The sequence below is a fragment of the Apium graveolens genome, chromosome 6 (assembly GCF_009905375.1).
Source record: "Apium graveolens cultivar Ventura chromosome 6, ASM990537v1, whole genome shotgun sequence".
NCBI lineage: Eukaryota > Viridiplantae > Streptophyta > Magnoliopsida > Apiales > Apiaceae > Apium > Apium graveolens.
In genome coordinates this window covers 266981853-266997226 of record NC_133652.1, presented here as the reverse complement: position 1 = coordinate 266997226, position 15374 = coordinate 266981853, and positions in this window count along the sequence as shown.

Genomic DNA, 15374 nt, shown 5'->3' with positions numbered 1-15374 from the left:
GAATTAATTGGGTTGCTATTTAAAGACAACAAAAAGACGTTTTTCATCACAGAGCTTAAAAAGAAGACGACAAGAAGACCTATAGCACAATTCAACGAAGGCGAAGACAATCTAGTTTATTCTTGTGAATCTTTGTTCTAAGTTGTAATCTTGGATGCTCGTTTCTTGTTTTGTTGAACCTAATACTATGGATTACATACTTTGTTTATTATTTATTTTATAAAGACTATGTTTATTATACCATGCTTTCATCGGAACCCACGTTGATCATGAGTCCATTTATGGGCTAATCGTTATCGTGGGGTTCTAGCGGATTTATTTATGGATTTCTTTAGCTAAATTGTTTTGATGCCTTACTGTGTGGTGATTGTATGATAACCTAGTATTGGTTGTGCTTATTCGTCTTATGAGCATCGCGGACTTATAAGATAGCGTGTTAATCTTTAATGAAGCGAAAGTGAATTTAAGGGTTTAGAACTTGCCATGCTAGCATAGGTTCATTTGTTATTGTTATGCATGATTTGTAGGTAATTTTAACCATCTAACTTGCCCAATGTAATCACGATAGAAAACTTGTGCATTAAACCTTTATGTTGTCAAATTCTATAGACATATAGGGTCTCAATATAATTGGTGTCTATTCAGCTTCTATCTATTTTGTGGATGCCTGGTAGTATGGTATTCGTATAACAAAATTTGGCGTTTATCAGTTTCGTGTTATTTGATTAGTATCATCACCATTACATGTTTAGAATCCCATGTTTGTGTTATATATTATTCAACTCTCTTTAATCTCTTAGTTAATGTTCTCTAGTATAATTCTCAATAGTTAATCGTAGTATAATCAAAACCCAAATTGTTATTCGTCTTAGCATTGAATAATAGCCATATCATTGTTGCATAAGTGCATAAATCAAAAAGTTAACCTAAACCAGCCTTTATGGGAACGAACTAGAAATAATTCTATATTACTTACGAACGCGTATACTTGCGTGAATTATTAGCGGGTGTTTAGCGACTAACACATACTTGCCTGTTTTTAAATTTAACCTTCCAGTGAGGATTAGCTTTGTCATGCCCCGACTTAACAATATATATTATACAAATTATTACAATAGCTAACAAAAGAAAGTAAATACATATGAATCCAAGATCTTACAGTTTAGGGTTTAGAACAGCCCAACACTATTAACTATTATAACCTGATTTTTAATATCGAGTCCTCACACAAACCGATCACTTAATCTACCTGAGCTCGAACATACGTATCGGCATCACAAGTCTTACGCGCTGTCTGCTTGAATCTAACCATATCTGCTAGCTGTAATATCAGGGTGAAAGCAAGTAGTGAGCCAAATGCTCAACAAGTGCTATACAAAATAATACATAGATCAACATAAAGGAATTAACAATGTGAAGGAAGAGCTAATAATATCAAGGAATAAACATTTAGGTGATGGCATCATTTATTTGTAACAAAACCATTTCTTTATCAAAAACCATTTTATGACGCTACGGATTATAGCCGGTGATCAGCCGCGAAGTAATCCCGAACCTCGCCGGGTTCTAGAACATTAATGGGATCCCTAGGCAACTTTTAATCCTACAAATTAAGAGCGGAAAGGACTTGCATCTCAGTCCAGATCCACTATCTAAAGAAAATTATTTGTCCCCCTTTGGGACTGAAAATTAAATTCTAATTTTTTTTTATTTTATTAAAAACTGATGCCAAGTGACGGTTAATTTCTTAAACAGTGAGCATCTTCATCAAGGTTTCTAGATCAACTTTGAAGCACAGGGAATAGGTCCACTAAATTTCAAGGCCATGATCAACTAGACTATACTTTATCAAGAGAATTGCGAGGTTTATATATACAAAGATTTTGACAAGGAGATTTAGCAAGGTTATCAGATAGTATGAAGGAACAAAGTCAAACTAGGTCCAAGGTAATGGTTCTAGATAAGAAATAGGTATTAAAATATAAAGAAGGTGATCATTAATGGTTCCAGATAAGTTTTAGATATTAAAATATAAAGAAGGTGATCATTAAATGGTTCCAGATAAGATTTAGGTATTAAAATATAGAGAAAGTGAGCATCAGCTCAAGGTACAACAGAGTATCATGCTTTAGGGTAAGGATAGGGTTATCAAACAATTATGAACAATCGTTAAGGAACAACTGACTTTTAGGTATCAAGAAAAGGTACATGGGTATAACTTGCACATGGTTCAACATCATAATTACTTTGGTGACTAGCATGGTATGACTTTTGATTTACTTGCATAACAATCTTCAAGTAAAGTTTAACTACTTGCAATAAATAATAGAGGGTTCATGTCATTTTCATATAATACAAAGATAGATTTGAAACCACTTGGTTCATGTATATCAAGGTGAATTAGAATACTCGCATCATACATAAGAACTAGTTATCGCATACTTGCAGTGTAAACAACAAGATAGGTTGAATCACTTGCCTTGAGATTGGCTTGACTTGACTGGAAGGTAGGAGCAACTGGAAGCTTTACTCGACTTTAATGGCAAGTTTACCCTCGTCTCGAGATCCTACACAAATAATAATAACCTCATTATAATATGCTCTCACCAACTCATCCTATTTGCAAACCGAAATTAAGCACAATGGCACTTAGGCCTATATACACACATATTTACAAACACCTTATAGGTATATTAATACACATAACCACTTATGCTCACATACCATATTTAAGTAAAAAATACTATATCACATACTATATTGCATCACTAAGCTTGGATGATCTTACTCCACTTACCTAAGTCTCTTGGTCGCTAAACTAGACAAAACTCCAAATGTTGGCCTCCCAACTCGAAGTGCCTTTACTAAACCATCCAATTCCTATTGACCCTGACTTGGGCCTTTCACTCTACTGGCTTTAAGCTATCTTTCAACTATGGTGGTCAACCAAATCTTCACTCATAAGTGTTCTAAAACTATGTGATAAGTGAATGTGCTCATTTAGTAAATTTCAGGATGACATCTATGGTTTCTTGGGTGCTTATGACACTCTTATACTTCAAGTTTACCTCTAAAACTTCTACACTAGACTCTTCTGATCCTAATTCAACTCCCAAACTTGGTGTGGCTCAAAGGCCTAGCTTGGGCCTCCCAAGGTCTAAGCTTAAAGTCCACATTTCCCCTGTTTTCTGGGCATAAAAGGGTTCTAATTTAAACTATCTTATGACACATGATTCTAATTCAAATCCTATGAACTATGGCTGGAAAAACTCCTCTGACACTCCCTCTAAATAAGGCCCAACAAGGCCTAATGAGGGCCTACCTATGACATGGTCAAAACTTCCCATTTCTAAGTTGTAACAAAGCTGTCCCCTGGTGGACAAATTTTATGTTTCCACTCGTGCACCTAACCAAACGACTTACAAACCTCTAAAAAACACCGAAAACCTAATGTATACTCCTAGTGCTAGCTTCTGGTGACTTGGGCCTCAAAGTGCACAACAATGACAAGGTCAAATATCACTCTAAACCTCATGGTACCAAACTGATTTTTCTGCAGAATCTAATGCTCTCCTTTAACCATGATTCTCACTTGACAAACTCAACCAAACATTAGCCAAAAACCCAAAACAAACCTCAACCAAGGGAATCTACTGAACTAAGTCTCCTACATTCAATATTGGCTTAGTGGAGATCATCCTTACCTAAGGTGCAACATAGCAAAACAAAAGTTATCACACTACACTAATTACAAGTCATCAAATTTTCGAAAACAACAACTTATATCCTTTATATATATATATTCGAATTAAAATCACCTATCAAGGAACACAAATCCAAAATCAATATCTTAACTCAACTGAAATTAAAGCCTATTAACAATTATCAATCCAAATGATCAAGAACTTTCAAAAATCATGAATTGATTCCATGCATGCATGCCTTCGAATTTTACAAGCCAAAATCATATGATTTCCATAATAAATTTTATCATAAAATCAACATGCAAGCCTATCATAGACTATAATTAAATGATCACTTAGCATGCAAAGGGTTTTATCAAATTTTTACTATAAATTCATGCTATTATCACAAAAACACACAAAATTGAACAAGGCAACAAAACACCATTCCATTCGGCTCCTAACAAGTCATGGCCGAATGGAATAGGGTGAAAACAACATTTGCATAAGTGTAACACACTCATGTCTAGCCATTCTCATCCCTATGATAATATAACTCATGGTGAAAACCTTTGATTCACAAGAATCAAAGGTGTTCACTTTGAGTTTAACAAAACACCACCATGCAAGGTCAAAACATAGGTTTTTCACTCTAAACTTTTTGGATTATGAATGATCAAGATATAGGAAGTAATATTTACTTGAATGGAAGATAGATGCTTGAATGAAAAATGAAGAAAAAGAGGGGGGGCTGGGGCTTCGGCTATGGGAAGGCCGAGAGGGAGGAGCCGAGAAGGGGAGGGAGGAGAAAAGGGGAGGGTGAAGTGGTGGAGTGAAAAATGAAGTGATCATGATACTTGTGCTTGTTTTTATGATTTTGATTTGACTAAGTGTGAGTGGAATTAGTAATTGACAAGGGTAACCTTCTAGCAAAAGTTGGGTAAATTTGCATGCAAGGACAAAGAGGTAATTTGGCTAGTAAAATGAGAGTTAGTGGGGTTGGAATTGTCTTTTTAGCCCTTCAAGTTGAATGGGTGGGTATTTGCATGCAAGGGTATTCATGTAAATTTCTAATTACTAAACAACTAATTTTCAAAGATTTACTTTTATAAAATAAAATAAACATTCAAAAATTATAAAATTGTACCATAAAATAACTTGGATTTTTTTGAAATTTTATGAAATCATTTTGTGATTTGTGAATGAAATAATTTTTAAAAATAATTTTTTCCATGGTAAAGAATATTCTTTATAAGTCAAAAATAAGAGCAACTAATAAAACTTTCGCTTTGAAAAAAAATTATATTTTAAATAAAGCAATTTATAATGTAGCAAATTCCATTCACACAAATGTACAATCAATAAGTATATTTATAATCGACTCTAATATTATACAGAGTTCACAATTAATATTACAGAAAATGTCGGTCGTAACATCCTCTCCCCCTTAAAGGCTTCTGTCCTCAGAATCTAAGAGAACAGATGAGGATACCGGTAACGCATATCAGACTCTAACTCCCAAGTTGACTCTTCGACCTTGGGTTTCCTCCAAATTACTTTTACTAACTTCACCGACTTATTTCTAAGACTCTCTGCTTTCAGTCGAGTATTTTAACAGGTTGCTCCACAAATGACAGGTCTGCCTGAATTTCTATAGGTTCATATTCTATCACATGGTTGGCATCAGGATTGTACTTCTTAAGTAATGACACATTGAACACATTATGCACATGATGATACTGAGGCGGTAAGGCTAACTCATAAGCCCACTTGACTCAAAATTTCAAAAGGACCAATATATCTAGGCGCTAACTTCCCTTTCTTGCCAAATCTAGATAATCCTTCCTCGGTGTCACTTTCAGCAAAACGGCTTCACCCACTTGGAATCTGACATCCTTACGCGCTGGATCCACATACTTTCTTTGCCTATCTTGAGCAGCAAGTAACCTCTTCTGAATTAATTTGACTGTCTCATGCAATTATTGTACCAATTCTGGGCCTAGAATCTTTCCTTCTCCCACTTCATCCCAACTAGTTGTTGATCTGCATTTTCGTCCGTATAAAGCTTCTATGGTGGCATTCCAATACTGGAGTGATAGCTGTTGTTATAGGAGAATTCTACCAATGGCAGGTGGTCATCCCAACTTCCCGCAAATTCAATTACACAACTGCGCAATATGTGTTTGATTATTTGAATTGTCCTTTCGCTTTGACCGTCTGCCCGCGGATGATACGCCGTACTCATGTTTAACTTCATGCTAAGACTTTCTTGAAATTGCTTCCAGAATCTCGAGTTAAATCGAGGATCTCTGTTTGAAACAATCGATACGGGTACGCCATGTCTTAATACAATTTCACGCACATACAGATGGACCAATCTGTCCAATGAAGACTTCTCATTAATTGGAAGAAAATGCACCGACTTCGTAAGGCGATCAACTATATCCCATATAGCGTCATGTCCGAATTTTGTTCACGGTAGTCCCACTATAAAGTCCATAGCAATGTTTTCCCATTTCCATTCTGGAATCTTTAGGGGCTAAATTAATCTGCTTGGTCTTTGATGTTCTGCCTTCACTTTCTGAAAAGTATAACACTTCGCAACCCATTCTGCCACTTCTCGCTTCATATTTGGCTACCAAAAGTTTTGCTTCAAGTCCTGATACATCTTCGTGCTTCCCGGATGGATTGAAAATCTTGAATTGTGGGCTTCTTGCAATATCTCATTCTTTAATTCAGGTACATGAGGGATCCAAATTCTTGAGGAGAACCTTAGTATACCTTGTTCATCCCTTTGAGTACCAATCTCTTCTCTGGTTAGCTGATTACTCCCCTGCTTCATTACTTCTTCCTAACATTTCTTTATCTTCCCCAATAATGTTGGCTGGAAAGTCATAGTATGACAAACTTCTTCAACTATTCCCCAATCACAAAGTTCCAATTCAAATCTCTTAATCTCTTCAGACAATTCCTTTAGTATTGCTATCATATTCAATCTTTCCTTCCTACTCAAAGCATCAGCTACCACGTTCGCCTTTCCCGGATGATAATTTATCGAACAATCATAGTCCAATCAATTCCAACCATCTCCTTTGCCTAATGTTGAGCTCCTTCTGAGTGAAAATATACTTTAAACTCTTGTGATCCGTGTAGATCTCACACTTTTCTCTTTAAAGGTAATGTCTCCAAATCTTAAGTGCAAATACTATGGATGCTAATTCCAAGTCATGCGTAGGATATTTTAATTCATGTGGTTTTAACTGTCTTGACGCATACGCAATCACCTTATTATGTTGCATTAGCACACAGCCCAGTCCTTTATGTGAAGCATCACTGAAAATCACAAAGTTTCCTTGATCGTCTGGTAATACTAACACCGGAGCTGTAACCAACCTCTGCTTCAACTCTTGAAAGTTATCCTCATATTCTACATTCCATTCGAACTTTTGATTCTTCCTAGTCAACTTAGTCAATGGCGTGGCGATTTTCGAGAAATCTTTGACAAATCTTCTATAATATCCCGCCAATCCTAGAAAACTTCACACTTTCGTAGGTGTCTTTGGCCACTCCCAACTCATAATTGCCTCAATCTTTGCCGGATCTACTTTAACTCCTTCATTTCCCATAACATGTCCCTAAAATTGAACCTCTTTTAACCAAAACTCACATTTAGAAAACTTGGCATACAACTTCTCTTATCGGAGTATCTCCAGTGCTATCCATAGATGCTGCTTAGGTTCTTCTTCCGATTTTGAATAGATAAGAATGTCATCAATGAATACCACTACGAACTTTTTCAAATACTTTTTAAATACCCGGTTTATCAGATTTATAAATGATGTCGGAGCATTAGTCAACCCAAAAGGCATTACTAAGAATTCATAATGCCCGTATCTTGTCCTGAATGCTGTCTTCGGGATGTCTTCTTCTTTGATCTTTAATTGATGGTATCCTGATCTTAAGTCAATCTTTGAAAAGAATTTTGCTCCTTTCAGCTGATCAAATAGGTCATATATTCTTGGTAGCGGGTATCAATTCTTAATCATTATCTTATTCAACTCCCAATAATCTATACATAACCTCATGCTTCCATCTTTCTTCTTTCCGAACAGAACAGGTGCTCCCCATGGCAACGTACTTGGCTGTATCACTCCTTTGTCCAACAATTCTTGTAGCTGGCTCACCAACTCTTTCATTTCTGCTGGTGCCATCCTATATGGGGCCTTCGAAACTAGTTTCCTGCCTAGCCTGGTAGTTCGTCTGGAAACATATCTGGAAATTCGTTGACTACAGAAATATCTTCTATGCTGAGGCTATCTCTTTCTGAATCTACCAAATAAGCTAGGAATGACTCGCAACCTTTCTTATGCAATTTCTTAGCCTGGATGATTGTAAGAAATAGTCGCTCTTGCCTCTGTCCCTTAAATACTACTTTCTCTCCACTATCCGTCTTTAAGTACACCTTTTTGGACCTACAACTTATCTTAGCGTTGTTCTTCCCTAACCAATCCATGCCTAAGATTATATCAAACTCCCCCAACTTGAAAAGTATCAAGTCGGCCGAAAATTTATGCCCCGAAATATCAATCTCACACTTAGGACAGAGTTGACTCACATGAATCTTCTCTTGATTCGCAATTACCATATTTACTACCTCGTTCATAGCCATTTTATCACATTGAAGTTTATCAACAAAAGTTTCTGATATAAAAGATCTCGTCGCTCCAGAATCAATCAATACTTTAGCTTCGACATTATTTAATAAAAGTGTACCTGCTATCACCTCAGATTTCTGAACAGCGTCCTTTATTTTTAAATCGAATGTCCTTGCCATTGCTTGTGAAGTGGTTGTAGGTGGTGGGGGTAATGTTAATACCTCAGCGGGCATGCTTGCACTTGTACTTGCCACGTTCATCAAAGCTTTGACTGGTCCGGTTGACTTGCACTCCCTAGCTATGTGTCCAATCTTTCCACACTTGTACCATGTGACTCCCGGCTTCGGCATCTTACACTCGTTAGCAAAGTGTCCCTTCTGGTTGCATCTATATCATGTCATATTCAGCTTATTACACACTCTGGGGTGTCTTTTTCCACAATGCTTGCATTCTGATCTCTGAAATCTATTTTCTCCAACTTGCCCTTGGCTTGCCTGGTTGTTCCCCTTTAATTGTTGTCTTTTATTCAAATTTCCCTTCTTCTGAAAATTTCCACCTTGGTGGAATCCAATCCTTTTCACACTCTTGTCTTGTGAGCTTCCAGCTTCAGACTTTTCTCCATAAAATGGAACCTTCCTCTTCTTATTATCCCTTTCCTTCCTTGATTGCATCCCATTACTCTCAATCAGAGCAGCTTTTTGTACTACTCCTGCATAAGTATCAAGCTCAAACATAGCCACTCTATCTCTGATCCAAGACTCTAACCCTTGTTGGAATCTCTTTGCTTTTTCCTCCTCACTATTGGTATACTTTGTCATAAACCTTGACAGCTCTGTAAACTTCTTCTCATACTCCAGCACAGTCATACTCCCTTGCTTCAATTCAAGAAATTTAAGCTCCATCTGATTCTGCATGTACTTAGGGTACTACTTTTCCAGAAATAACTTCTTAAACTTTTCCCAAGAAACTTGCTGAATTGCCTCCATAGCTTTCACTGAATCCCACCAATAAATGACTTCGCCCTTCAAGAAGTAAGTAGCATATGGTATCTTCTAATCGTCCCCTAACTGTACCAATTCAAAATCTCTTTCCATTTCCTTAATCCATGTGTTAGCTATTACTGGGTCAGTGGTATCATGAAATGCAGGAGGATTCACATTCTGAAAAGCCTTGAAAGTGACAACTTGTCGAGGTGGCACTGGTGGATCAGGTGGTTGGTGTGGATCACGTTTATCTTGGTTTTCAATTTGTTGTTGAAGAGTTCTTTGTTGTTGAGCTATATCATTTGTTTGCTGTTGTAAGGTTTCCAGTAATCGAAGAATATTAGGATATGTGGTAGATATGGTTGTTGGGTTCTTCTTTTTGGGTGGCATGATCCTGAAATAAAAGTTATATCAAAACAGGTTTGGACAATAAGAAAATTCGAGGGTAGGGTGTTACATGGCATTCTTGTTCACATATGAGGTCGGGTTTCAAATTAAACAATAAGGGTGATGCATATAAAGGCATAAAAACAATTGAAAGCAAATAGAACGATAGTGCATAATAATTGAAATTTTAAGGTCAAAGTACATCAAGATTAGAATAAAGTTTGAATCTAGGAATAACATGCTTATTTAAAGGAAACAATAGGGAATTCTACAAAGTCCAATAATACAACAACATGAGAGGTAGATAATGGAAAGAACTAAGGCTCCTCTCCGTCAGAATGGGGTTTGGTAGTTTTATCCTCTCGAAGCGTCTTCACAATACTCTGGAGCTCGTCTGCAACTATCTGGATGATATACTGGCTGGTACGGTATCGGTGTGATGGCATCTCATCAAGCTTAGCGTTGACGTACTGAACCAAAGTCTCAAGTCTCGCAGTCATATGCTCCTTAGGCTTTCCTTCATAGTTTCGGCTGTCCGGATACATGTTCTTCAGTCGGTCTAACAGTCGGTCATACTGGCCCTGAAGCATGTCAAACTCGCGCCTCAACTATGCATACACAGAAAAAGCAATTGTGTCATTTGGCCCAGAGGATGATGAGGAATGCGCCCTTTGCTGACAGACAATACATAGATATATATAAGAGGAGTATTAATGATAGATCCGCTTAACCTACTATCTCGCATAATATCCTATAACTTAATCATATATCCTATAACCTATTTGGGCTGTCCAAGGACTCTAAACCGTAGCTCTGATAGCAAAACCTGTCACGCCCCGACTTAACAATATATATTATACAAGTTATTACAATATCTAACAAAAGAAAGTAAATACATCTGAATCCAAGATCTTATAGTTTAGGGTTTGGAACAGCCCAACACTATTAACTATTATAACCGGATTTTTAATATCGAGTCCTCACACAAACCGATCACTTAATCTACCTGAGCTCGAACATACGCATCGGCATCACAGGTCTTACGCGCTGTCTTCTTGAATCTAACCATATCTGCTAGCTGTAATATCAGGGTGAAAGCAAGTAGTGAGCCAAATGCTCAACAAGTGCTATACAAAACATTACATAGATCAACATAGAGGAATTAACAATGTGAAGGAAGAGCTAATAATATCAAGGAATAAACCTTTGGGTGATGGCATCATTTATTTGTAACAAAACCATTCAAAACCATTTCTTTATCAAAAACCATATTATGACGCTACGGATTACAGCCAGTGATCAGCCGCGAAGTAATCCCAAACCTCGCTGGGTTCTAGAACATTAATGGGATCCCTAGGCAACTTTTAAGCCTACAAATTAAGAGCGGAAAGGACTTGCGTCTCAGTCCAGATCCACTATTTAAAGAAAATTATTCGTCCCCCTTTGGGGGCAACTGGAAGCTTTACTCGACTTTAATGGCAAGTTTACCCTCGTCTCGAGATCCTACACAAATAATAATAACCTAATTATAATATGCTCTCACCAACTCATCCTATTTGCAAACCGAAATTAAGCACAATGGAACTTAGGCCTATATACACACATATTTACAAACACCTTATAGGTATATTAATACACATAACCACTTATGATCACATACCATATTTAAGTATAAAATACTATATCACATACTATATTGCATCACAAAACTTGGATGATCTCACTCCACTTACCTAAGTCTCTTGGTCGCTAAACTAGATAAAACTCCAAATTTTGGCCTCCTAACTCGAAGTGCCTTTACTAAACCATCCAATTCCTATTGACCCTGACTTGGGCCTTTCACTCTTCTGGATTTAAGCTATCTCTCAACTATGGTGGTCAACTAAATCTTCACTCATAAGTGTTCTAAAACTATGTGATAAGTGAATGTGCTCATTATAGTAAATTTCAGGATGATATCTATGGTTTCTTGGGTGCTTATGACATTCTTACACTTCAATTTTACCTCTAAAACTTCTACACTAGTCTCTTCTGATCATAAGTCAACTCCCAAACTTGGTGTGGCTGAAAGGCCTATCTTGAGCCTCCCTAGACCTAAGCTTAAAGTCCACATTTCCCCTGTTTTCTGGGCAGAAAAGGGTTCTGATTTGAACTATCTTATGACACATGATTCAAATTAAAATCCTATGAACTATGGCTGGAAACACTCCTTTGACACTCCCTCTAACTAAGGCCCAACAGGTCCTGATGAGGGCCTACCTATGACATGGTCAAAACTTCCCATTTCTAAGTTGTAACAAAGCTGTCCCCTGTTGGACAGATTTTGTGTTTCCACTCGTGCACCTAACCAAACGACTTACAAACTTCTAACAAACACATAAAACCTAATGTATACTCCTAGTGCTAGCTTCTGGTGACTTGGGCCTCTAAGTGCACAACAATGACAAGGTCAAATCTCACTCTAAACCTCATGGTACCAAACTGATTTTTCTGCAGAATCTAATGCTCTCCTTTGACCATGATTCTCACTTGACAAACTCCACCAAACATTAACCAAAAACCCAAACCAAACCTCAACCAAGGGAATCTACTGAACTAACTCTCCTACACTCAATATTGGCTTAGTGGAGATCATCCTTACCGAAGGTGCAACATAGCCAAAACAAAAGTTAACACACTACACTAATTACAAGTCATCAAATTTTCAAAAACAACAACTTATATCCTTTATATATATATTCGAATTAAAATCACATATCAAGGAACACAAATCCAAAATCAATATCTTAACTCAACTGAAATTAAAGGCTATTAACAATTATCAATCCAAATAATCAAGAACTTTCAAAAATCATGAATTGATTCCATGCATGCATGCCTTCGAATTTTACAAGCCAAAATCATATGATTTCCATAATAAATTTTATCATAAAATCAACATGAAAGCCTATCATAGAATATAATTAAATGATCACTTAGCATGCAAAGGGTTTATCAAGTTTTTACTACAAAATTCATGTTATTATCACAAAAACACACAAAAATTGAACAAGGCAACAAAACACCATTCCATTCGGCTCCTAACAAGTCATGGCCGAATGGATTAGGGTGAAAACAACATTTGCATAAGTGTAACACACTCATGTCTAGCCATTCTCATCCCTATGACAATATAACTCATGGTGAAAACCTTAGATTCACAAGAATCAAAGGTGTTCACTTTGAGTTTAACAAAACACCATCATGCAAGGTCAAAACATAGGTTTTTCACTCTAAACTTTTTGGATTATGAATGATCAAGATATAGGAAGTAACATTTAGTTAAATGGGAGATAGATGCTTGAATGAAAATTGAAGAAAAAGAGGGGGTGGGGCTTCGGCTATGGGAAGGCCGAGAGGGAGGAGCCGAGAGGGGGAGGGAGGAGAAAAGGGGAGGGTGAAGTGGTGGAGTGAAAAATGAAGTGATCATGAGACTTGTGCTTGTTTTTATGCTTTTGATTTGACTAAATATGAGTGGAATTAGTAATTGACAAGGGTAACCTTCTAGCAAAAGTTGGGTAAATTTGCATGCAAGGACAAAGAGGTAATTTGGCTAGTAAAATGAGAGTTAGTGGGGTTGAAATTGTCTTTTTAGCCCTTCAAGTTGAATTGGTGGGTATTTGCATGCAAGGGTATTAATGTAAATTGCTAATTACTAAACAACTAATTTTTAAAGATTTACTTTTATAAAATAAAATAAACATTCAAAAATTATACAAACTGTACCATAAAATAACTTGGATTTTTTTGAAATTTTATGAAATCAATTTTGTGATTTGTAAATGAAATAATTTTTAAAAGATAATTTTTCCATGGGAAAGAATATTCTTTATAAGTAAAAAATAAGAGCAACTAATAAAACTTTCGCTTTGAAAAAAAATTCATATTTTAAATAAAGCAAATTATAATGCAGCAAATTCCATTCACACAAATGTACAATCAATAAGTATATTTATAATCGAATCTAATATTACACAGAGTTCACAATTAATATTACACAAAATGTCGGTCGTAACAAGCTTGCTCTGTTTAGCCATGTAATTGGAGAAAGCAAAGAAGAAACTTTTGGAAGGTGGTTGGTCCAGGGTTTGCGGACTAGTGTAAGTTTTATTATGTAAAGTTGTTTGTTTATATATTTGTTATGTTATCTTATATTTGGGCCTAGTATACTTCTTTTCGAAGTTATACTAGTGGGTTAAGTTTTGAGTTGAAATTGGTTGAAAAAATGTTTTAAAAGAAATTGAAAAATTTATTTATGGAATTTGGATATCTTGTTTCTAGAACTGTAACCTGAAAAGATCTTGGTGTAGTTTGGTGTCACATATGCTATATTTCAGTTGGCACTTATTTTCTGTTAAATAGGTTATTTTGGATTAAGGTTTCATCGTGATGACCAAATCTTCTGACCCCGAATTTGGGGGCGTCACACATATACTTTGATTCATTGAGTATTGCATCTATATCAAAGCATTTAGGAATTTGCAAGTAAGTATAAAAGTTATTCTAAGTGGACAACATATGGTTACTTCTAATAAAGCATCAAACACAATAACCATAGTTGTACTTTAAGAAACATTTCCACACTTTGTATATTAGTATAGTGACCGAGGATAAACATTGATTACTTAGAGGAGTTCTAAGTAATGTCACAAATACTAATACTTCACAATTAGTTCGTACTTAAAATCTTAACTCAATATCATTAACTGATTTAATTAAAAAATTAGCATACAACTAATCATGCTACTTATTTATTTTAAGTTAATTTGAATTATGGAGCAAATAAAATCATTGAATTGCTTCAATTTCCATAATCCAAGCTACCAAAATAAATGTAACACCCCCAAATCCGGGGTCGGGGATCCGGGTTCTCACGAGTTCTATTTCCCTTAATGACACCCAATCTTAATAATTAATTGACTACTCTGTACTGTGACCCCATAATAAACACACACACACCACACGTTATAGTCTCAGAGATGAACATCCAAAAATGATCACAATTCATTTTATTCCACAATTATCTGCCAATACACCTTAAAAGGTTTTCTGAATAAAGTTTACATTTTCTTTGCCATTATTACAATTCATAAATATACATAAACCTGGTACATCAAAAGTTGAAGCCTAGCCTATTGGTAGTTCCTACCTCAGCTACAGCGACATCAATGCCCATAGGAAGCTGCGGAACATTTCCTATCCGCTCGCGAATTAGGAGCTTGGTCCTGTTCATCTTGTCTATCTGATGTTGTGTGATGGAAGAAGAAAGCAAGGGTGAGCAGCAAGCCCACCAAAATAATATGTATAATGATTTACAGTATATGAGCCTTCTCATAGTATTCATGAAAGTCTTGGTCAAAAGAAATGAACCAAGTTGATATCTTAATGCGATGAAGTCGCAAAATATTCAGTATATATACATATATACTTTTCAAAATCTTGGAAGTCCTCTTCCATGTATAATATACACAAAGTTCCAGTTTATAACTGTATAAAAAAATATCGTTGCAAGGTGATCTCATATATCTAACCTTGTCTCAACATTTTTCTGAAAGTCTTTGATATGCATAAGATAATCATTTACTAGATATAAGTTTAAAAGATGAAATTACAAGATACTCCAATAT